The sequence below is a fragment of the Coregonus lavaretus genome, assembly GCF_964263955.1.
Source record: "Coregonus lavaretus genome assembly, chromosome: 23".
Lineage (NCBI taxonomy): Eukaryota > Metazoa > Chordata > Actinopteri > Salmoniformes > Salmonidae > Coregonus > Coregonus lavaretus.
The window spans coordinates 13,564,311-13,591,130 of NC_140010.1; the positions used below are offsets into that span (position 1 = coordinate 13,564,311).

At 39.2% G+C, this 26,820-nt stretch overlaps 1 protein-coding gene across 1 annotated transcript in view; it reads left to right on the plus strand.

The window, feature by feature from the left end:
* Nucleotides 1-26,820, plus strand: part of LOC311098713 (parathyroid hormone/parathyroid hormone-related peptide receptor-like) — a gene marked incomplete at both ends in the record, with an annotated part of 66,263 nt that overhangs the window by 7,184 nt on the left and 32,259 nt on the right. The window lies entirely within an intron of this gene.

Consider the following 26,820-nt stretch of genomic DNA (forward strand, 5'->3'; position numbering starts at 1 on the left):
AATATCGCATCGTGATGGCAATTCCCAGCCCTAGTAAGCACGTTTATATAGACTTGTACATAGACATTTGAACTGGTCAATGCTCATCCTATCACACTACCAGTTGCAATGGAGGAGACATCTATTAGTGTTGGTTGAAGAACACTTTGAATGTGTCTCAAGTGAACCCTTTTTGCCATTTCAATATAGATATCTAATTATTTTTTACAACACAGAGTATATACTGTATATATTTCACAAAATAGCACTTGTGAATTGGTCCACATAAGGCACTCAATTCTTTCCCATTAAGGAAAAAGAACAGTTGTGAGTTAACAATAGGGGTTTGTTCCCCCTGGCAAAGTGTACCACAGGAGGTTGGTGGAACCTTAATTGGGGAGGACGGGCTCGTGGTAATGGTTGGAGTGGAATTAGTGGAATGGTATTAAATACATCAAACAAATGGTTTCCATGGGTTTGATGCCATTCCATTTGCTCTGTTCCAGCCATTATTATGAGCCGTCCTCCCCTCACCAGCCTCCACTGAAGTGTACAGTAATTGAATGGCGATAACACTGATAGGATACGAAAGCATGTTGTCACGATCGTCGGTAAGAGATGAGGACCAAGGCGCAGCGTTGCAGACGAACATACTCTTTATTTATGATACACGATCAAAAACAACAAAACGATAACGTGACAGTCACTGGTCAAACACAAACCAACACGAACAAGATCCCACACACACGAAAGAAAACAGACTGTTTAAATATGGCTCCCAATCAGAGACAACCAGCAACAACTGACACTCGTTGCCTCTGATTAGGAGCCACTCTGGCCAACATAGAAATAGCACCCATAGAATTTACACCATAGAAACAAAACACATAGATCTACACACCCTGGCTCAACATAACAGTGTCCCCAGAGCCAGGGCATGACAGTACCCCCCCCTAAAGGCGCGGACTCCGACCGCGTCAACCAAATACCACAGGGGAGGGACCGGGTGGGCACTCCGCCTAGGCGGCGGATCCGGCTCCGGGCCTGAACCCCGCTCCCTCTCCAACCCCCCAAAGTACCCCTGGTCCGGTCTGGCCCCGCTGGCCGGAGCTGGACTGCACACTGATGGAGCGGATTGCTCTAGCTCCGGCGTAAGGCATCTGACCGAGCCAGAGCCAGGGCGTGACACATGTAGTCAAAACTATTAGCACCTGGCTTGTACCTGCTAACACATTGTCAGTTTAGTCAAAACAATGAACACCTGGCTTGTACCAGCTAACACACTGACCGTTTAGTCAAAACAATTAGCAACTGTCTTGTACATGCTAATACGCTGTCCGGACCACATTACTGTAAGTATTATTAAGCCCCTAAGCTCTTAAGTAAAGACCCATTTTCTCTGCTTGGAATATTGTTCCAATATGTTAGCTTGTGTGTCTTTCGATTCTACACTGAACAAAAATATAAACGCAACATGTAAAGTGTTGGTCCCATGTTTCATGAGCTGAAATAAAAGATCCCAGAAATGTTCCATACGCACAAAAAGCGTATTTCTTTCAAATGTTGTGCACAAATTTGTTTAAATCCCTGTTAGTGAGCATTTCTCCTTTGCCAAAATAATCCATCCACCTGACAGTTGTGGCATATCAATAAGATGATTAAACAGCATGATCATTACACAGGTGCACCTTGTGCTGGGGACAATAAAAGGCCACTTTAAAATGTGCAGTTTTGTCACACAACACAATGCCACACGTCTCAAGTTTTGAGAGAGCAATTGGCATGCTGACTGCAGAAATGTCCACCAGAGCTGTTGCCAGAGAATTTAATGTTCATTTCTCTACCATAAGCTGCCTCCAACGTCGTTTTAGAGAATTTGGCAGTATGTCCAACCGGCCTCACAACCGCAGACCACGTGCAACCATGCCAGCCCAGGACCTCCACATCCGGCTTCTTCACCTGCGGGATCATCTGAGGGGGGGTGGGGGGGTATTGAGGAGTATTTCTGTCTATAATAAAGCTCTTTTGTGGGGAAAAACTAATTCTGATTGAGCCAGGCCCACCCATGGCTGCACCCCTGCCCAGTCGTGAAATCCATAGATTAGGGCCTAATTTATTCATTTCAATTGACTGATTTCCTTAAATGAACTTTAACTCAGTAAAATCTTTGAAATTGTTGCATGATGCGTTTATATTTTTGTTCAGTATAGTCTAATAATCAACAAGGCAATAGTGAACATGTCGTTCCTCACGAATGATGCAGCCCCCCCCCCCCCCCCCCCCCCCCCCCCCGAGATATCGCGTGTGACTAACGGACGGACGGAGACAGATCCACAGTCCCCTCCCCGATTTCATCGTGGGGGACAACAATATCAGAGATCGATAGAGTTGAATGTTGTTGCTAACCATGTTGTTATTACTTTTTTAGAGCCCTAGGCGCAGCGGACGTATGATGGACAAACTTTGTTTCACAGTATTATTTGCTACCTGGATTGGTTGTTGTCCTTTCAACTGACGTAGGAAGGTAAAGCAGTATCATCAGATGTGCACCAGACAGACATCATTGTCTCATAGTTTTTTCACTCTGTATCATTATGTGAATAAGTCAGCTTTTAAAGTGAATGTAAAGTGTAGTTTTGGAAATTATTTTAAATGGGTCAGGAGATTTCTCCCAGACGAAAAAAACAACAAATGGAGATCTCAAGTGCCTTGAAAATAGCTTCCTCAGAGAGGAGAGAGCTTGCATTAATACATGTCATCATCATGCATCACTGCCCATCCTTCGACCAGCACAAGTAGTACAGGTACACAGATTGATTCCTACTGGGATTGCTGTGGTAAGACTTCTTGGTTTCTTTCTCTCTATTCTTCTAGAGGTCACAGAGGATGGTGATGTTAGGACATTACTAGGTAATCATCTATTGTACCATGTTTGTATGGATGCTACTGATAATACCATCACTGGCTGCACATTCACAACAAGAAAAGCTAGGCTTTGCTGTATACATTTGTACATTGTCATTAGACAGTCACCATGGACAGTTTAGAACCTGGGTGAGAATTATTCTTGCTTGATTGGCGGTCCCATTTTGTGTGTCCATTACAAGATAATGATGACGATTGCAATCAGACTTTTAAATTCATAGCTGGTAACCTTGCCGGCACTTGAGCATTTCTAAGGGAGCCTGTTGGATAACCCTGAATTGACAATGGTTGTCATCGGGACAGAGCAGACCATTTTTGGTTCCAGGTAGAACCCTCTGTGGAAAGGATTCTACATGGAACCCAAAAGGGTTCTACCTGGAACCAAAAATGTTTCTTCAAAGGGTTCTCCTATGGGACAGCCGAAGAACCATTTTAGGTTCTAGATAGCAAGTGCTTTGTGCTTTTCTTTAGTTCTCTGGCCTCATACAGGGTAATTATGTTATGAATTATTAAAAAAAACATGTTTCTGAATGTAAGATTATATAATAAGTGTACTAGAGAATGTCCTGGCTGGCACACGAATGTGTGTCACTCTAAGTTAATGGCAGACAAATTGATGTATTACCATTGTTAACAGGGACTGCTTCCTTTCATTCCCTTGAGAAGTCTCCCTTTATCCCTGTCAGTTTGACAGGAGGAGCAATACTTGTGTGTGAGTGTGTGCGTGTGTGTGTGAGTGTGTGCGTGTGTGTGTGTGTGTGTGTGTGTGTGTGTGTGTGTGTGTGTGTGTGTGTGTGTGTGTGTGTGTGTGTGTGTGTGTGTGTGTGTGCTGACAAAGTGAAGAGGACAGGAGGAAACGAAATAGTCTTTAATCTGTATAGCACTTTGTGACAATTTTATTGATGTAAAAATGGCTTTATAAAATACAGTACATTTGATTGATTGATTTAATGGATGTGACACTAAACACTTAATTCACAACCACACAGCCTAACATTTCATGTCTTTAATGGTGACTTTACATTAAGGTACAATTTAAAGCAGCAATCAGCAGTAGAAGCAATAAGCTGAGGGATGCGTTGGAGAAATGTAACTACTCTCAAATTCATAGACAGAGCTGTGGATGCAAGGACTGACCATCCATTATAGGCTTGCCCCTAATTTATGTGTTCTCTGTCACCTGGAGCTGCATTGAAAATGGTCCACAACAAAAGGACAATGCCCAAGGACTAGTCAGCCCTTCCCCCTCTGAGGGGCCAAAATGTATCTCTCTGTTACAGTATCCAGAGGACTGACTATTGTGACAGAATAATGCTATAGTATCCATGTTTGATATCTATCTGAAACTTGTTCACTGAGGATAACTCTGATGCTATCTATATGGATGTATAATCTCTGTGGTTACTTGTATTTGTACAGGGTGAACTCTGAATTACTCTATTATGCAAAAAGGTTGTGTGGTCCTCTTAGGAATTCTGTCTTATTTACACTGGTCTCATCCCAACACAAGCTCTTATATGCTGTAACATCCTGTGGAGATTAGGACTTGGTGGTCAGGTTACTCTGTAAACTTGGAATCGTTAGGTTGGTCAATGGTGGTTGGTTTTGGGTTAAATGGTTACACCTTCAGATGTTATAAATGGAATGAAATGCCTTTGTTCTTTCTCTTCTCCTGTATCTAGTCAATGGAGGAAGGTTGTATGATCAATTCTCATTTCCTAGGCTTCTGGCCTAGTAGGCATGTCCTTGTTCATGCTTTGTCCTGTAAGTTAACCTTATGATCTATATGCTTGGAATAATGCCTTGTAATGCTTGTTAAAGGGGGAATCTACCCCAAACCACTAATTGCTATTATTAACAGTGTTAAACAGTGTATTTTTTGTGAAAAAATGTTACATTTTGTCGTAATAAGATTGGTAGAAACGTGAAAATCGTTTTGCGAAATCTGTTGCAGCTCAAGTCTACTACAAAACCCCCAATGAAATGGTCCCATGTGGCTCAGTTGGTAGAACATGGTGCTTGCAACGGCAGGCTTGTGGGTTCGATTCCCACGGGGGACTTGTATGAAAATGTCCTCCCCTCCTGGAGGACCTGAGCCCTAGGAGCCTCAGGACTACCTGGCCTGATGACTCCTTGCTGTCCCCAGTCCACCTGGTTGTGCTGCTGCTCCAGTTTCAACTCTTCTGCCTGTGGCTATGGAACCCTGACCTGTTCACCGGACATGCTGTTTTCAACTCTCTCTCTACCGCACCTGCTATTTCAACCTCTAAATGCCCAGGCTATGAAAAGCCAAGTGACATTTACTCCTGATGTACTGACCTGTTGCAACCTCTACAACCACTGTGATTATTATTTGACCCTGCTGGTCATCTGTGAACGTTTGAACAAAAATCTGGCCTTAATGGCCATGTACCGTTATAATTTTTATATTTACATTTAAGTCATTTAGCAGACGCTCTTATCCAGAGCGACTTACAGGAGCAATTAGGGTTAAGTGCCTTGCTCAAGGGCACATCGACAGATTTTTCACCTAGTCGGCTCGGGGATTAGAATCAGCGACCTTTCGGTTACTGGCACAACGCTCTTAACCACTAAGCTACCTGCCGCTCTCCAGCCGGCACAGCCAGAAGGTGACTGGCCACCACTCAAAGCCTGGTTCCTCTCTAGGTTTCTTCCTAGGTTTCTGCCTTTCTAGGGAGTTTTTCCTAGCCACCGTGCTTCTACATCTGCATTGCTTGCTGTTTGGGGTTTTAGGCTGGGTTTCTGTATAGCACTTTGTGACATCTGCTGATGTAAAAAGGGCTTTATAAATACATTTGATTGCTTGATTGATTGATTGCTCTCACTACTGTAAATTGCTCTGGATAAGAGCCTCTGTTAAATGACTAAACGTAAATGCAATGTTCTCTATCTCGGCTGGCTAGCTAGAAAACATAGCTACACGCAATAATACCAAAAGTCAATATCAGCATGTGAAGTAACTAGCTAGCTGTAAAATCACCTAAACAAACTGCGCTATCAATTTAGGAGTCTTGCAGTTTGTCTCTGCCACTGGGCTATAAACGGCGTCTCGGCCCAGAGCGAGAGCAGCGTTATGTTGCTTTCCCACAGAGATAGTTTTGAGGACATGGGAACTCCATTAGAATCTGATTGCATGACGATTAGCTTAGCAACCGCTTGATGCAGCATGACAACGTGAATGCGATTGGTCGACAGTCAGTTGGGTGGGGCATTTCTCCATTCATTGCCCAATGGGATTCCTCCTATCTCCTCCTGTAATAGCTCTGTTTCCTACAGACACGGCAAATTGTGACATGATACTTGAAGGAGAAACAGAGGTTAATAATTTGGTACACTGTTTAGATTGAGCACATCTAAGCGAAATCTATACTTTGTCATGATGATATAAGCGGATGGATGTATGGCCATCCATATTGGCTGATTTGGTGACCTGGAGTACAGGTCATTGTTTTTAAAGCGTTATGAAATGTGATAGTGTGTAATCCCCTCTCCAGTGACAATAATTATATAGTTCCTACACGATTTCCTGATTTTCACAGGCAGACCACTTAGAAGTTAAATCATGGGGATTTTTTTTTTACCCACTGATAGAACATAGGCTTTCACCGAATTGACAGGAGTTTCATGATTTTTATTTCTGTGGGTGGATTATCCCTTTAATGCTTGTAATATAAGCTTTATGCCTTGTATGTGAATCCATTCATTTTGCAAAGTAATTAAATACACTTGTATTTAGAATTCCATTCTCAGACATTTCTTGATTGCCTGATTATCTTTATGGAGTCAGATAAACATTTTAATAGGCTAATTGCTTAGTCTTATTACGAGTCGCATGTGAAGTATATATACTGTAAAGTTGAAGTCAGAAGTTTACATACACCTTAGCCAAATACATTTAAACTCAGTTTTTCACAATTCCTGACATTTAATCCTAGTACAAATTCCCAGTCTTAGGACAGTTAGGATCACCACTTTATTTTAAGCATGTAAAATGTCAGAATAATAGTAGAGAGAATGATTTATTTAAGCTTTTATTCCTTTCATCACAGTCCCAGTGGGTCAGAAGTTTACATACACTCAATTAGTATTTGGTAGCATTGCCTGTAAATTGTTTAACTTGGGTCAAATGTTTCGGGTAGCCTTCCACAAGCTTCCCACAATAAGTTGGGTGAATTTTGGCCCATTCCTTCTGACAGAGCTGGTGTAACTGAGTCAGGTTTGTAGGCCTCCTTGCTCGCACACGCTTTTTCAGTTCTGCCCACAAATGTTCTATGTTTGTGATGGCCAATCCAATACCTTGACTTTGTTGTCCTTAAGCCATTAACTTTGGAAGTATGCTTGGGGTCATTGTCCATTTGGAAACCCATTTGCGACCAAGCTTTAACTTCCTGACTGATGTCTTGAGATGTTGCTTCAATATATCCACATCATTTTCCTTCCTCATGATGCCATCTATTTTGTGAAGTGCACCAGTCCCTCCTGCAGCAAGGCACCCCCACAGCATGATGCTGCCACCCCCGTGCTTCACGGTTGTGATGGTGTTCTTCGGCTTGCAAGCAACCCCCTTTTTCCTCCAAACATAACAATGGTAATTATGGCCAAACAGTTATATTTTTGTTTCATCAGACCAGAGGACATTTCTCCAAAAAGTACGATCTTTGTCCCCATGTGCAGTTGCATACCGTAGTCTGGCTTTTTTATGGCGGTTTTGGAGCAGTGGCTTCTTCCTTGCTGAGCGGCCTATCAGGTTATGTCGATATAGGACTTGTTTTACTGTGGATATAGATACTTTTGTACCTGTTTCCTCCAGCATCTTCACAAGGTCCTTTGCTGTTGTTCTGGGATTGATTTGCACTTTTCGCACCAAAGTACGTTCATCTCTAGGAGACAGAACATGTCTCCTTCCTGAGCGGTATGACGGCTGCGTGGTCCTATGGTGGTTATACTTGCATACTATTGTTTGTACAGATGAACGTGGTACCTTCAGGCATTTGGAAATTGCTCCCAAGGATGAACCAGACTTGTGGAGGTCATACATTTTTTGGCTGATTTCTTTTGATTTTCCCATGATGTCAAGCAAAGAGGCACTGAGTTTGAAGGTAGGCCTTGAAATAAATCCACAGGTACACCTCCAATTGACTCAAATGATGTCAATTAGCCTATCAGAAGCTTCTAAAGCCATGACATCGTTTTCTGGAATTTTCCAAGCTGTTTAAAGGCACAGTCAACTTAGTGTATATAAACTTCTAACCCACTGGAATTGTGATAAAGTGAATTATAAGTGAAATAATCTGTCTGTAAACAATTATTGGAAAAATTACTTGTGTCATGCACAAAGTAGATGTCCTAACCGACTTGCCAAAACTATAGTTTGTTAACAAGAAATTTGTGGAGTGCTTGAAAAACGAGTTTTAATGACTCCAACCTAAGTGTATGTAAACTTCCGACTTCAACTGTATGTACACATATCAAATATTATTACTGTACACTACACCATGATATAGAAATTATTGTTTTAACCATGTTTTGAGGCTATATTGTGTTTATTTACATTTTCTTTGTTTACAAACGTTGGAGTAAAACAAGCTTATATTTTGGGTTCTGATGGGGTAAGACTAAGCTCATCAGGCATTTATAAGTTATATTCTTCAAGAATCAATGGGTATATATAATTATTTATTAGTCCAAAAATGGATGTCACAACCGCTGACTGCCCCTTTAAGGGTAAATGTTAATTATTAGTCAACATTAAGTTTAGCAATAATTATTAAACATTATAGCTGAAATTGTGTGATCGTCATTGGGTGCTTGCTTAACAGTTATCGTACAGTGCCTTGCAAAAGTATTCATCCCCCTTGTTGTTTTTCCTATTTTGTTGCATTACAACCTGTAATTTAAATGGATTTTTATTTGGATTTCATGTAATGGACATACACAAAATAGTCCACATTTGTGATGTAAAATTTAAAAAATAACTTGTTAAAAAAAATCTACAATATTAATTACGGAAAAGTGATGTGTGCATATGTATTCACCCCCTTTGCAATGAAGCCCCTAAATAAGATCTGGTTCACCCAATTACCTTCAGAAGTCACATAATTAGTTAAATAAAGTCCACCTGTGTGCAATCTAAGTGTCACATGATCTCAGTATATATACACCTGTTCTGAAAGGCCCCAGAGTCTGCAACACCAATAAGCAAGAGGCACCACCAAGCAAGCGGCACCATGAAGACCAAGGAGCTCTCCAAACAGGTCAGGGACAAAGTTGTGGAGAAGTACAGATCAGGGTTGGGTTATAAAAAAATATGCGACACTTTGAACGGAGCACCATTAAATCCACTATTAAAAAATGGAAAGAATATGGCACCACAACAAACCTGCCAAGAGAGGGCCTCCCACCAAAACTCATGGACCAGGCAAGGAGGGCATTAATCAGAGAGGCAACAAAGAGACCAAAGATAACCCTGAAGGAGCTGCAAAGCTCCACAGTGGAGATTGGAGTATATGTCCATAGGACCACTTTAAGTCGTACACTCCACAGAGCTGGGTTTACGGAAGAGTTGCCATAAAAAAGCCATTGCTTAAAGTAAAACATAAGCAAACACATTTGGTGTTCGCCAAAAGGCATGTGGGAGACTCCCCAAACATATGGAAGAAGGTACTCTGGTCAGATGAGACTGAAATTGAGCGTTTTGGCCATCAAGAAAAACGCTATGTCTGGCGCAAACCCAACACCTCTCATCACCTCGAAAAAACCATCCCCACAGTGAAGCATGGTGGTGGCAGCATCATGCTGTGGGGATGTTTTTCATCGGCAGGGACTGGGAAACTGGTCAGAATTGAAGGAATGATGGATGGCGCTAAATACAGGGAAATCCTTGAGGGAAACCTGTTTCAGTCTTCCAGAGATTTGAGACTGGGACGGAGGTTCACCTTCCAGCAGGACAATGACCCTAAGCATACTGCTAAAGTAACACTCGAGTGGTTTAAGGGGAAACATTTAAATGTCTTGGAATGGCCTAGTCAAAGCCCAGACCTCAATCCAATTGAGAATCTGTGGTATGACTTAAAGATTGCTGTACACCAGCGGAACCCATCCAACTTGAAGGAGCTGGAGCAGTTTAGCCTTGAAGAATGGGCAAAAATCCCAGTGGCTAGATGTGCCAAGCTTATAGAGACATACCCCAAGAGACTTGCAGCTGTAATTGCTGCAAAAGGTGGCTCTACAAAATATTGACTTTGGGAGGGGGGGGGGGGGTGAATAGTTATGCACACTCAAGTTTTCAGTTTTTTTGTCTTATTTCTTGTTTGTTTCACAATAAAAAATATTTTGCATCTTGAAAGTGGTAGGCATGTTGTGTAAATCAAATGATACAAACCCCCCAAAAATCTATTTTAATTCCAGGTTGTAAGGCAACAAAATAGGAAAAATGCCAAGGGGGGTGAATACTTTCGCAAGCCACTGGATGTATTGAGAGTTAGTTGTTGACAGAGTCTAAACATACAGTGTTATTTTTAATTTATTTTTCCTTTTATATTTGTATCATTTTTATTTTAGTTTTTTCTGTTTATTTGTTATTTTTCATTATATGTTATTTTATTTTTTTAGGGGGTAGATCAGCTTTAATACTGCAGATAGATTGTAACTTCCATCAATGTAATTGTCTGCATCACTTCCAATCCCCCATATGTTTTTTTCTTCAAATACACATACATACATATAAATACATAAAAAAATGGATTTTCCTTTAATACTTTCCAACCCTCCTTCCCTCCCCTAATTGAAGTAAACTAGTGAACAACAACGCTTAGGCCTCTACTTCCAGCTTATACATACTATATACATTTTATGGACACAGTCAATTTTACAATAATTATATTTTGTTTGTTTTTACTCCTGAACTTCCTCTACCCTCAACCTCCGATCATTTTCATGATGTCCATCTGGTTTGCCTCTACATGCCATATCACCCAAACTGTGCTCTTTTTCACAAAAGTTCTCAACCTATATACTTATTATGGACACAGTATGTTTTACATTAGTTATTTTGTTGTTATTAGTCCCAACCTTCAGCTCCATTCAACCCCTCCCATCTATCTCTTAACCCCATGCATATTGGATTTCTACTTGCCATATATTTCTCAACTGTACTGTGATGTTTCACAAAAGTTCTGAACCCTTCAATTCTCATTGTTTCTACAGAATTGTAAATTGAAAATAAACATTAAAAAAATTATTATATTATTGATCGATTGACTATGACTTTTCAGATCACCCAGTAGTGCTATCTGCAGGGTTAGCTTCTGGTAAATATTACAATCCTTCAGCCATTCCTGGACCTGTGACCAAAAACAAGCTACAAATGGACAGTACCAAAACAAATGATCTAATGATTCTGTCTCTTCACAGCAAAATCTGCAGAGCTGGGAAGATTGTATCCCACATATATATAACATTCTATTGGTTGCAAGAATTTTGTAAAATAATTTAAATTGAACAATTCTAAGTTTTGAATCCTGCGTCGTTTTGTGTATCAGTTCATAAATCATTTGCCATGGAATCGGTATGTCAAAAATCTCTTCCCAACTATTTTGCAATCTATATGGGACGGCTGTCAATCCTTTGGTCCTTAAATGAAACTGGTATACTTTTTTATTTATCACAATTTTCTTTAACCAATTATGGTCTTTAATGCAGGACCGACAGACAAGTTCCTTACTTTTTCCCCCTTCAACGTTCCTCTTCCATTTTTGCGGTAATGCTGCAATTATTGGTTGTAATTTTGTGTAGAGCAGACATTTCCATATGTTTTTGTTAGCTGCATGTGCGACATAACTCTACCAGTTCTACCTATGATATCATTTACGAAGATTATACCGTTTTTAAACATTTTTTCAAAAAAGTATGTTTTTTTATCAATTACTATATTTGAGTTTAACCACAATATTTGTTGCATTATTTGTTCTGTTGTTTCTGGAGGATTAAATAAAAATTGCAACCAACTTTCTATGGCTTGTTTTAGAAATAGTGATATTTGGGAGATGATTTCCTTTTTCAAATAACTGAAAGTGCGAGGTTTATGAAGATCTTACTGTAAGATTGAGGGCCCATTCGTGGGTTGAAGAGGAGGACATTTCTTACAGGTGTGAGAAAGTCACCCACAGTCATCATTGCCTGGTCTCTTGGAAAAGCATGTTTATGTGATTCCTGGGATTAACTTTAGATTCCTCACACACAAGTACACTTTTAGGGGGTAAAACACTCCTTAGACATCCTTATGCATATCAAAACATCTTAGATAACAAAAATAACAAAACAATTCTACTGTTCGTTCCTTTTCTTAAAGGGAAATTCCGCTCAAAAACTATCTTTTGGTATTTGTTTCATTACTCCACTGTTGATACAGTCCCAAAATGTTTTGCATGTCAGCAATCAAGTTTTCAAGATATATAATTTGCAAAATACAGAAAGTGTCACAGTATGATGCGTTTTGCAAAATAGTTTTCCTTTAATATTTTAAATTCTCTATTAAGAAATGTATCCTCAGTTGTTCTTTTTTATGTTGACTGACACATAGCAGGGCTTTTGAGAAGGCCCGTGACTCCGTCTCATAACGGGCCTGTTAATAGTCAAGTCTTCAGTTCCATTGGCATGGTAAGGTTATACCATGGCTGTGTTTGACTCAGGAAAGAGCTTGTTTTCTTGACTTCCCATGACCTTCACTTTTTTTCTCAACTTTTCCATTTAAAGAATGCAGGAGTGTGAGTAACTCAATGCCATTTTTACACCTCACTGAAAAAGTTACACCACTAACACAGATATTTTTATGATGTCTCTCACTTTGCCGTATAACTTTTGGCGGGTCTCTCTAATGCTCTTTCTAGCAAAGAAAAACCTGTTATTTTTAAAACCGGTTTTGAATGGACCATTTCCATTTTCATAGTATATTTATTGGCATTTCTTGACAGGGTTACTCATGGCACCATGCCATATTTTGGAAATAACTAACTAAATAACTGACTAAAAAGTGTTTATGGGCCAATGCAATTCATATATTTTATTACAGTATACATTTTGGAGAGATGTTGTTGCTGAAACCAGTGCAGCAAGAATAGTGCTGAATAGTACCTACCAGAAAGTAAAGTCACCAAACTACTCACTCAATGTGCTCCCATATTGTCATATGTAATCTCTTGTATATCCACCGCCACTGATTGCACTGCACATAATTATGTCAAATCATCCCTGTTCTAATAGTCAACATTCCCATAATCATAGCACTAAGCGTGGGGGCATTTTAAGAAGTTAATACCCAAATCACAGTTTGAACATCATGAATGTAAAGCCCAGGAAAGGCCACCGTCTTTAATAACGCCTGCATAAAGCCCAGGAGTATGTGAACAGGAAAATATATAGTGAATATGACTGTATTGATCTTTTGTACAGACAACCTATTGGAGGTATAGAAATAAATAGGTAAAGAAATGAAAAGAGTGGTTTTGTCACATGGGCAGTTGCCGCGTTTCAGAGGAATTTCAAGAAACAAAAAGGTATATATGGGGCTGGTTATCTCTGAAGGTGTGTGTCAATGGTTTAACCAACCTGCAGGAATTGTCACTCTTTTAGTGCCAACATTTTAGTCATTTAGCAGACACTCTTATCCAGAGTAACTTACAGGAGCAATTAGGGTTAAGTGCTTTGCTCAAGGGTACATCAACAGATTTTTCACCTAGTCAGCTTGGGTATTCTAACCAGAAACCGTTTGATTACTGGCTCAACGCTCTTAACCGCTAGGCTACCTGCCACCCACCATTTGATAAGATATCCTGTCTCCATGGTCCAGGATTACATTATCTCCGAATTGTTCCCAAGATACCTATGAACAGTGTTATTTGGTGTTACAACATGAAACGTAAGAATATTACATTTCGTATTTGACCATGAAATAAACCATTTTTGATGAGTTGTCATGTGGGGCTCTTCTTCCCTCTACCTAGCTACTGTATGAATATGCTGCTATAGACTTGTAGAATTCCATGTGGTGTGCATTCCATAACTCCCAGGGTACCTCAATTGCGTTGACTTGTGAAAATTCTCAGCAGTGTTGCTGCCTTCTCCATTAACATAAAGACCTGCAACGCCCTCCCCCACTGGCAGTGCAAGGGATAACATTTCAAACACATAGCAGAACCCATGACATATGCTGACATATCCTCCCACCCCTGCCTTCATCACAACATAAAATGGGCTTTCAAATAATCAATTTCTTAGATCAAGGCAGCACCTGAGATTTGTGGTTACTAGGAATGATCCTCAGTTCTGATCCAGTTGTTGTTGATGTGATTTGGATGCAGTTCTAGTTTTGGGCAGGTCCAAACACCGCTCTCCTTGGCTGGCACATGCTTAAATGCAGAGAGGAGGGAGTATTTCTTAAAAGGACCTTTATTAGTTTCGTTGCGAACCTCTGGGGCTTATGGGTTAGTAAGTATGCAGTTCACAGCTCCCAGATTTTCCAGCAAAGAGTAAGAAATTAAGATAACAGTGAGAGGCCTTGCCTGGATGCTGCAATAGCGCCATTGCATTTAGCACATGATCCAATGAGAACAGAAAATCTCCAAGCTGTTGCTAAGCTCACAGTCTGATGATCCATGTTTTTGTCTGGGGAATATATTGTAATTTCTTGGGTAAAATGGTACTTACATAGCATTATGTTCACAATATGAATGATGTGGATGGTGCATTGCATCAGTGTTAATTTTGGCAGCTATTTTAGATTTTGTTTTAGTCTTAGTTTTAGTTTTAAAATACATTTGAGTCTTAGTCACATTTGAGTCATTTCATCCTTTGTTAGTTTTAGTTATTATCAGTCGACTAAAACTCTGGACAATTTTTGTCTAGTTTTAGTCACAGCCTTTTTAGTCACATAATAGTCAGTGCATTTTTTCCTATTAAATAATGAATATTCAGGCTACCTCTAACTTCCATCATGTGCACATTCATATAGCCTTGTCCAACTTGGCCTACTATCCCCTCATATACCTTAACTGGCAACATTGATATTGTGGCAGATTGTAACCAATGACAGCCATAATTAACCATATAGGCTATAAAGCCTTGGCTACAGGTTAAACTATTTACAGCTCAGATTTCCTCCCCATCATAACTGTCAAGGGGGTAAATAACAGGTTTCCTTGAAAAGGGGAGAATTTGAGCTTTACAAAAATGCCAGAAGTATGAAATATTCTGCATGCATGCTTAGGATTGGACAAAACCAATGAAAAGGAGCTTCATGTCTAATTAAATGTGGAATTCTCATCTCGTCACATTTTAGCAGACAAAAATTAAAAGTAATTTGTAACCGTTTTTCCAGGGAATCTCATCTCATTATCATCATAGTCAAGAAAAGTAGGTAGTTGATGAGTAATTTTCGAAATGAATACTGCATTGCATGAAAAATGGTCAAAACACAACTTGAAGTGCTCCTTCTCTGTGTGGAAGACACATTAACCCTGTGACAATGAATTAGTCCTTGAATCGAAAGGAGCAACCACTCGTGATGCAGATAGGTTTTAAAAGAGATGTGGAGATATACAGTGCATTCGGAAAGTATTCAGACCCCTTTACTTTTTCTAAATTTTGTTACGTTACAGTCTTATTCTAAAATTGATTAAATTACTTTTTTTCCTCATCAATCTACACACAACACCACATAATGACAAAGCGAAAACAGGTTCAGACATTTTTGCAAATGTATATAAAAAATAAAATAAATACCTTATTTACATAAGTATTCAGGCCCTTTGCTATGAGACTCAAAATTGAGCTCAGGTGCATCCTGTTTCCATTGATCATCCTTGAGATGTTTCTACAACTTGATTGGAGTCCACCTGTGGTAAATTAAATTGATTGGATGTGATTTGGAAAGGCACACACCTGTCTAAATAAGGTCCCACAGTTGACAGTGCATGTCAGAGCAAAAACCAAGCCATGAGGTTGAAGGAATTATCCGTCGAGCTCCGAGACAGGATTGTATTGAGGCACAGATCTGGGGAAGTGCACCAAAACATTTCTGCAGCATTGAAGGTCCCCAAGAAAACAGTGGCCTCCATCATTCTTAAATGGAGAGAAGAATGTGAGGAACTACCCAAATACAGGAGTGCTAGGCTTGTAGCTTCATACCCAAGAAGACTCGAGGCTGTAATCGCTGCCAAAGGTGCTTCAACAAAGTACTGAGTAAAGGGTCTGAATACTTATGTAAATGTGATATTTCCGTTTTTTATTTTTAATACATTTGCAAAACAAATCTAAAAAACAGTTTTTGCTTTGTCATTATGGGGTATTGTGGGGAGATTGTTGAGGGAAAAAACAAACATTTAATCAATTTTAGAATAAGGCTGTAATGTAACGTAACAAAATGTGGAAAAGTTCAAAGGGTCTGAATTCTTTCCGAATGCACTGTAAATGTAATGGTTGTGAGCGACTCATTGAGAAACATAATTTCAGTGATGTTGTAGGAAAACACTGGGTCTCATTTATCCCGGGCAGTGGGAAGCTTCATATGTTTCAATGACTGGCTGCAGTGCTGTGTGATTGTCACTTTGCAATCAAGCCAAAACATCGAGGATAAATTCTCCCATGAAGATTTATAGAAGTCTTCAAATTGTTTGAGCATTAATGTTTGATTGAAGATGGTGTGTCTGAAATTCTTTTTTTTAGACTTTTCTTTTTCTCTAATGCTTGAAAAGTAAAATCTACATTATCGGGGCAGTGCAGTCAAAACCTTGATGTTTCCACAATATAAGGTCAAAATAACACTCTGAAATTGTGAAAATTATGATGATGCCCTTTTAGTGTAAGAGTTTTTATTATTTATTTTTAACTGTAATTTCAGCCTGTTCAGGTGGGAGGGAGTTTTTGGCCCACAGCATGACATCACAATCTGATCTGATTATTCTGACTATTGACCAATCATCTTTTATTTGCATATGTATTCTCCTACTTTGAAGGGGTAAGTGGGGTAGGCTCTAGAGTTTAGAAAATTCTGTCTGCCAATCAGGGCTGTGTATGTAAATATATTTATATTTGTATCAACACGCCCAGACTGAGAAAATATATTTGGAGGTATTTTCATGAAATAAACACAGTGATTTATTAGGCATACAGTGATGATTTAAAACATTGATTTAAAAAGACTGCATTGAGGCTTTAAAGAGTATAATTTATGAAAAAAACTAAATCAATCGAAAACCAGATATTTTAAGCTTAGTTATAGTGAAACATGTCAATTCTGGTCTTCATTTTTACAGTCCGTTGCAAAAGTGATACATTTTTGTATTTTAGTAGAAATCTAGCTCTTTTGCCCCTAGCGGTTCAACTCTACCATTGAAATTGTGATGTGGCGGTACCTTGAGAATGTGCATCTATGTCATCTCAATGGAGGGGTTCGGTATGAAATACACTACCTTCTAGATGTGCTGGGTGGTACCACCTCAAGGCTTACTATAAAAGCAGGTGACAGCGTGCCTTATTTGGCAATGGTCTTGGTAGGTGGAGTGTGCCAATATATTTAGCGTGATGCTTCCTTTTTCTAAATTTTATATATATTTTTTTTTTTTCATTTTTCAGACACTCTTTTCCAGAGTGACTTACATGAGCAATTAGGGTTAAGTGCCTTGCTCAAGGGCACATCGACAGATTTTTCACCTAGTCGGCTCAGGGATTAGAACCAGCAACCTTTCGGTTACTGGCACAACGCTCTTAACCACTAAGCTACCTGCCGCCCCTTGACTAGACTACTGACATAACACAAAATTAAAATAAATTAAGGCACCGCAAGTGGCAAGAGATGTCAGGAACTCAACGCCTTACCACTGTGGGTTGTGTCCAGAGCTGTATTTGCTTGCGATGCACAACATTTTATTATCAGAGCGTGCCAGTGGACTTCTGGTAAGTAGTGAGAAAGTTTTGGATCAGGTACAACTAATTCCCCCCATCCACAACTTCTCACCTGAATGCATTTTTTTTAATGTTTGAAGGGGTTGGCTGATTGAGGGTTGAGAGTTACCCTTTAAAATGTGTTTGGTATAAACTCTATGCTTTCTCCTTGTGGCCGAGCTGGTCAAGACATGCTATTTTTGCTGGCCCATCTAGTAATGCCATAGGGCCGATGCAACATAAGCAAATTGTAGGGGGTTACTCGTCCCTATCTTAACATTACCACAGTGGTTGCGTTTCTTATTCTTAAGGTAAAATGAAGTCCTCTTCATCTGGTTCAACAAGAGCATAGGAGTAAACAGGTATTTATTTATCTGCAGTTTGCAAAATGTATCGCAAATATGTTGCTGTTTTAACCAGGGATGCATCAATAAGGAAAATCTGGGCAGATAGGATAGGTGCGTTGGTGGCGGATCATTTTGGCCATTTGTAAAATATTGACCTAGAATATTCCCTATAACAAAATCAGCCAATACGGCCAATAATTAACACCTGATGCAATACATCCATAGTTGTAGCATTGATCCCATTGTGTTTTTTCTCTATGGTCAGCATCTATTCCAGGGTCAGAGAGACAACAGACTGAAGTAACAAACATACAGCACGTAAACATAAGTGATGCCTCAAGCGCTCTTTCTTAATTTGAACTTTCACATAAATAAACCCTCTTTGATTTGACTCCTCAGTTTTAGTGGGTAGAGAAGAGCTCCTCTGCAAGCACTCCAGGCTCCATTTGACCTTCCCATCAAGGTTCACTTGCAAAAGACCCTTTAACAAGCTAATCAAAGGGGCGGGATGTTTGGGGAACAAGAGACACCTCGGATAATTAAGCAGACGCTGATTATCCACCAATTTGGGATGCTGTCGCTTATTAGCAAGGCAGGCAGTCACAATTAGGGGCCTTACACAAATGCCTGGCCCTGCTCTGCTCCTCTGCGCTGCAGGAGTTTGTGCCCTTGGATGACAGTGAAAAATGTGCCCTTGTTAAGTAGACTTTTCTCTGCTCAATTCCCAGTTTTTCATCCAACGGTCGGGGCGTTAAACAGTTCCAAGGTATTGTTCCATGCTCTTGGCCCATTCAGAGAACGAAATGGTGATGGTAAAGATGCCTGCAAAACGTCTTGATTGATAACGTGGTGTCATGTGAGGATTGTGGAGGTTTAAAATGGTTCAAATCATTCCAACACAGTCATTTTCTCTATTATGGGCAAGTTGGCATCACACCATAGCGTTTTATGGGTTATCACTTATCAAATAGAACACAGACATTTGCTAATGTGCTTAGCACAAATTACATTATAGGGAGAAAAAGCAGAGATTACCAACAACATTTTGTATGTGCAAAAATCAGACTATTTTATTACAATTTTGGGTGCCATTTTAGTACTAGCTCAGTTATGGTGGCACTGCCAATATATTTACATTTTTCCATTCCTGAATTCTACTCTTGAACATGTGGAATCCCATGTAATTCTGAAAAGCATGAACAAAGATAACATCTCACATGTTCTGAGGAATTTTCTGAGACATATGAACTTAAAAAGCATGCTTGAATTAAATCAACCTTAATGTACTGTAAGGAGTGTGTTCATTCATCTGAAATCTTCTCTGGAGCATGACCTAATGCTCTCTGGGGGAAAATAGCTTAACATTTCATAATGTCCTATAGAGTTCTTCCTCTGGTAAAAACTACCTGACCACACATGGTATCTGAACAATCTATACTGAACAAAAAATATAAACGCAACATGTAAAGTGTTTCCATACACACAAAAAGCTTATTTCTCTCAAATGTTGTGAACAAATTTGTTGTTTAGTGAGCATCTCCTTTGCCAAGATAATCCATCGACCTGACAGGTGTGGCATATCATGAAGCTGATTAAACAGTATGATCATTACACAGGTGCACCTTGGGCTGGGGACAATAAAAGGCCACTATAAAATTATCAGTTTTGTCACACAACACAATGCCACAGATGTCTCAAGTTCACTGCAGGAATGTCCACCAGAGCTTTTGCCAGATCATTTAATGTTAATTTCTCTACTATAAGCCGCCTCCAACGTTGTTTTAGAGAATTTGGCAGTATGTCCAACCGGCCTCACAACTGCAGACCATGTCTAACCACGCCAGCCCACAACCTCCACGTCCGGCTTCTTCACCTGAGAGATCATCTGAGACCAGCCACCCGGATAGCTGATAAAACTGAGGAGTAATAAAGCCCTTTTGTGGGGACAAACTCATTCTTATTGGCTGGGCCTGGCTCCCAAGTTGGTGGGGACTGCCTGGCCCACCCATGGCTGTGCCCCTGCCCAGTCATATGAAATCCATAGATTAGGGCCTAATGAATTTATTTCAATTGATTGATGTCCTTATATGAACTGTAACTCAGTAAAATCGTTGAAATAGTTGCATGTGCGTTTATATTTTTGTTCAGTATATCATGAAGACTGACTGCACTGAGTGCCCCAAAGAACAGACATAGAAAACCTTTTAGTTACACTTTAACAGAGTTGGGGAGTAACTGATTACATTGCGAACTTATTACATTTCATTACAAGCAAAAAATATTGTAAAAAATTACAGATACTTTAGAAAAACTAGATGATGACACCTTTCTGTTTTTTCAATGACATTCAATTCAGAATTGAAAAAAGGCGCAAGTTTAAGTTTGTTCCACCTGAGCGAGTCTGACCTCAAGTCGGAGACCACTATGATGACACACCAAAATGCATTTGATGGATCCTTTTTGTCTTCTAATGCCTTTCTTCTAATGCCTTTTAAGGGTTAAATAATCTGAAAGTAATCAGATTACGTTACTGAGTTTGGGTAATCCAAAAGTTATGTTACTGATTACAATTTTGGACCGGTAACTAGTAACTGTAACGGATTAGATTTAGAAAGTAACATACCCAACCCTGCACTTTAACACTTAACTTTACACTGATAGGTCAGGTATAATGCGTTATTACTAGTTATACACATTTATGACTTGTTATAATGTCTCCTTATGGGACTAATTATAGTCTATGTTATGTCTCTATGTAGCAAATTCATTATAATTGTGGGCTTTTACACTTGAAAGTGTTACTAAGTTTTTCAAAACAGGCATCCTAGAAATGTGTAAAATCCCTATTAAATATGATAAGTGTGAGAAAACAGTATGATACCGCTCAGCTGCAATGGCCGTTGGAGGCTTTTTCATACGGTTAATGGGTCAACACTGGTTGACATACCAGTGTGTCAAATCCATTTAGTCTTGTTAAGGTGTTGCTGTGCTGCCTGAGACACCTCTCTATTGTAGTTTCTGGCACGCCAGACTAGATGGTTACAAGGCCTGTGGAAATGCCTGTTTTTTAACAATACGGACAACCCTTCAGAGTCACATGCAGAGCGGTGGACGCAGGCTATACATCAGATGTGGAAGTGCGTCAAACTACAGTATGTCCTTTTAAACGTGTGAACTGTTGCAATTTCAGTCCAAGCAGCAACCTGTCAATCCATTGGGTTGTAGACAGACCAACTAAGGCTGTGCTTACACAGACAGCCCACTAATTGGTCTTTTGACCAATCACTTCACATCTTTTCACATCAGATCTTTTTCAGAGCGGATCTAATTGGTCAAAACACCAATTAGTGAAAAGAATATCAGAATTGGGTTGCCTGTGTGAATGCTGCCTTAGAGACTAACCTGGAATGCTAATAGAATGGTAATGTGTTTTTGACCCAAGTACACACACAAAATACCACAAGACCTATTGAATTAGACTGAGCTAGCAGCAGAATGTTGATTGGTCATATTGTGGACTTGGATTGCCATTAGTGGAGAAATCTGATTAAATGAAAAAGGAAGTGAAAGACATAGATCTCAAACGATGACAATGCTGTCGATGTGAATGGTGAAAACTAGTCATGATGAAACTTGAACCATTTGGGGATATTTTAAAGTGAATTGTGGTGAACCTTTCAGTTCCCCTGTCCTGGCACTGGACATTCATTCACTATCATCATTCATTTATGGTATTTTTTATAAGGTGAAAAACTACCTGTAGAAAGCTTTCAGATATTTCAGGAGTCTTCTTTTTTCCACTTGATGGGTTCTTTTTTTTTTTTACGTAACTATCTTTTAAAAATTGATGGATCTACTAGAACTCACCTGCAGTTCATCCATGGTAAATATTGTAGCATCTGGCTTTCTGGCTCACCTAGTTCTTTTTCACAATGAGGTCATGGCTATGTGCAAGCGATTCAATGACTTTGGTCCACAATAGTGTCTCTTTCCCCTGTTATCTCTGTTTCAACCAGTCCCGCCTGCATATCGTGTACTGAAACGCACATTTGTACCATGGCAGTATTCATGTTGGGATTAGGGCTCACAGCAGATAAACATGGTAGTTAAAGAAAATATACAACAGATACGTCTGTAACACTTTACACTAAGTAGCACTTATACTTGTGCAGTAATGCTATTATTACTTCAGTATCAACATTGAATTTAACCAATTGTGTAGTAACAGAGTTTTTCGGTCATTACAATTATGTATCTTTCTCAAGGTGTAATGCTATTTGTATTATGATTATTTATATGGAATAGATAACATACTGACTTGTATGAACAATGTAATTTGAAGGTTGTCTTATGAAACTTAATGGGAAACTGTGTCTCATTTCTATCAGAAGTTACACTCAGAGATGTATGGTCTGAAGGTAATGACTGAGAGGCGGTAATGTTTCTTTACAGTGTCACAGTAACAAGAGTAAAACGACCAGGATTTGTTGCAGTATCTTCAAATAGAAAGCTTTTAGGATAAACAAATAGTTATATATTTAATCCATAATCTAGATAATCTGTCATGTGTATGTCAAAAGGATCACTCCCTTTAATGACATGCATATACTGCATTCCCCAGATGGATGTAAATATAACCTATTGTCATGCTGGCCACCCCCACCCTCCGTCCATCATTCCCCATGTGATTAATTGAAACATTTCTGAAACGTCCATTAGGATATTATGTAATGTCTGTTGTCTTTGATCGTTATATAACCATTAGTAGTTTTTAAGCTTTTGATGAAAATTAAAATGCGGTCAGTCTGGCTGGCATTGCTTTAGTGACAGAGAGACAGAGAACTCATGCATGCTCTCTGTATTAAAGGCAAAGCACTTACATAACTTAAAAAATATATATAAGTGCTCAATTTCCAATAAAAGAGAACCACACAGACAGAAAGACCTCTTCTGGCCCCATGGCCCCATGATATGTAGGGCTCTGCTGCTTTCCCAAAAGCACACATAATGTTTCCATCAGGGACACAAGTGCTGTTCTTCAGGCATATCTGGCCAGGCCAGGGTATAATTAGAAGCTGAATGCTGCTTTAAGTCAGAATGTGGTTTGCAGAGCATTTCCAAAGGACAACTAGTCTTGTGGTCTGTGTTTTTTTTAATCATCAAATGCAAATTGCACATTTAAGGAGGAGTGGCACTGACTCATAGTTTATAATACCCAGGAACTCGCGTCCGCTAAAACATTCATGTGGTGCAATATGTAAAAAGTAAAATATTCATGTTTTTTTTCCAGATAGTGGACAGGCCATTAAAAACAAGATTCAGTGGAGCTATAATTTACAAGATCCCCCTATTATTATTATTTTAATTTAAAAAAGGAGTGGAGGCAAAGTTTTAAAAAAGCCCATGGGATCCCATTTAGAAAATAAGACAACAATAAGGAAGGACATGTTATACAATGTAAACAAACCTATAGCCATAATACATGGGCTTTACAGGCGCAACAGGGTAAATATTATCTGTATATTATTTATCTATGTGACGAAGTGTGATCTGAGCCGAGATGCGCGCAATCTCAGATAAAGCATCCGAGTGAGCGAAACAGCGCCCCTCTGCCTCAGTATGTGTAGCCTATGTATCTGATGTTGTCTGATCAAAAAGAGTATGGCATGTCTTACTCTTTTTGTCCAGACAGCATCAGATACATGGGCTATATATAGTAAGACAGAGGGGCGCTGTTTTGCTCGCTCAGATGCTTTCTCTGGTGAGATACAGTAGTTTCAGCCACTTGCAAATTGAACAGGGATGTAGTGCTGCCGTTGCGCGTGGGAGCAGCGCAGAATACTGGTTGAATATTTTTTTTTTTTCAGATAAATTATAAATACATTATTTCATTGCTACCAAAATTCCATGGAAATTATAGAATGACAAACAAAATAAATCTGTAGGCTATAGCAGCCTATAGATAGGTAAATTATGGTTTCTTCCCTGTCTTCTCTTTCTGGCGGTGGCGCGAATGTGTACCAGGGGTTGCTAAAACGGGTTTCCTCAAAACAGTTTGTGATGGACTTGGAGCTCATGTGCGACGCACTTGAACTCGCCCTACTGTCCGAGTGCTTAGCTTACAGAAACGTACCACCTCTATTGCTTATGCAGACAAACTGATCCACCGCATTAACCTTATCATCACGCCAACATGATCTAGGATCCAAATTCACAGCGTGTCTACCTTGATGTTCATAAAACTCCACGGATACCCTCTTACGCAGTGGAACCCAGAACGATATGTGACCACTTGGTTATGATGCTGTCCTTTCAGCACCATGAATAGAAGGGCACTCAAATCGCTTTAAATAACCCTCATCAAGTTCTGTTGTCTACGCCTAATAGTCCTACTCATCACTTATTATTATTATTATTACAAATAGAAAATTCTCACTTCTCACAATGGTGATTGTTTAGTAAAGTTAGATCAAAGCTGAATCAATGTCTCGCAAGATCACATAATGATTCATTAGTATTTTACATAACAACCAAATATAATAGCATACACTGTAGCATAGTAGGCCTATAAAATGTTACACCAAAAACACATCCTCAGTCATTTCTTATCTGAAGCTGAATAGTCACAAAACAATTATAATGCGGCCAAAACTCAACAGCGCGAGCCACTAGGCAGGATGTGCTTTAATTAAAACTAAATATGCATACAAGAAAGACTAATAGTTTGTTAACACCATCTGTTTTAATTCGCTCACGAAACAGAACTTCAAGAAGATCTAAATGCATATTCCCATGAAACTGCTTGACATCAAATTATTGGCATTCAGTTTCAAAATTTCAATGGTAAAACATGAAGAATTATCATTCACAATTGACAGTGATGTTGGCCTATTTTATAGGTATGCCTAACTTGGTGTTTGAGGCTGATATTCTTAGGGCTATTCTACAATGATATTCAATAGGCTATCAGACAGTCTGTCGGTACAAACTGACTGAGAAATGATGATGAAAAAATAAATGTTGCGCTACCTCACCAAAAAAAGATAGCACTACACCACTGGAATTGAAAGAAAGTTGGCAGGTGCACAGTGCAGTGTTCGGATACTGAGATTATTTTGGACGAACATGCGAAGGTAACCTACTTTTGGAAGTGATTTGTTTGACAATCAGATGAAAACATCATGACTGGTTGTGTTCATGCCACATTAAAAGGTAATACATTTGTAAAGTTAAAAATTACATGTCTTTATTATAAAACCCTTTATTTTAATGTCCAACACACCTAGAGGCATATTTGTCTGCAGTAGGCTATTGTATCTCTCACTTCCACCTTTCTTAATCTTAACCATCCCAGGTTAGGTTTAGTTCCTCTTTGTTCTGTATGGTCCCCAATCCCCATTGCAGTATGCATGTATTTCATGCCTGTTCATCCAAATAATTATTCTGAATTTCTTGCTTTTTTATTTGTGCAATAATATGATTTCAGTAACAACTTACTTATCTGCTGTTGCATTTTATATAATATAATGTTCATTTAATCTGCTTGGAACACATACAGACATTGCAGTTCTGTTTTTGGATGGGAGTCAACTTATTCCACTTTCAGCATTTGAGTCACAAATACACAGAGTGGACCATTTCAGGAAATGCTTTGGTTTACCACAAGTTTCTAAAGAAATGTCCTGCCATTGTATAAGGCTGTCTATAATCAAGACTGTGGGTAATGCAGTTGAACCCACTGTCTCCACTCTGAGCTCAACTCATTCTTCTTGTCTTGTCACTCTCGTCTTCACCCACTTCCTATGAAATATATTTCATTTGCAACTAAACCAAAATCTTTACTTTCTGCAGCATTTTTGTAGAAACCAAATCTATTCTCTCCTGTTACTCAAACAGCATTGATTGACAACCTTGAGTGAGCTGTAAATGGGTGCAGTATGGACACAGTTTAAAGCTTTATTAATTCTATAAACTTAATAAAGCAAGAGTGGATCCAACGGTACTGTATATTCATGAACATGAACTAGCCATAATGGTACAACACTGACTGTTTCAATGGTGTTGTCCCTTCAGCCTATATGCAGCAAACTCAATATTGGTCTGCACATTTCCTTGAAAGGAGAGATTTTATTTCATTAATTAACCTAGAGTCTGAAGACAAACAGAAACAAGTGGTTTATTCAAGTAGTGTTTGTATTTAGAGGACTAATGATGAAAACTCATATTTACTGTATATGGTGTGTATTTTTTATATTACAAAAAATGGGCATGCTGTCAAAGGTATTTACAAAAAGAATACTGTATTTTTAAATGAAATGCTGGTAAATAAGAATGTGCAAAGCTTCTCCATGTGAGAGTTATGTTTGCTTTTGTGGTTTGGAGCAGGGCCAGTGGAGAAGTAATATCGTTTTCAAAAATAATCATGAGGCAGAGGCTTATTAACCATGAGCCTCCTCAAGGGGATGGCTCTAATCCAAAATGATACATAATGATATCTCGGCATAAAGAGGGGTTACACTGTATCTTCCTTACCAAGACGTGTGCCAGTGCACACGTCTTGTAACATTTTGAGGGCAATTCCGTTATACCTGGGGGCCTCTTTTTCTCTTTT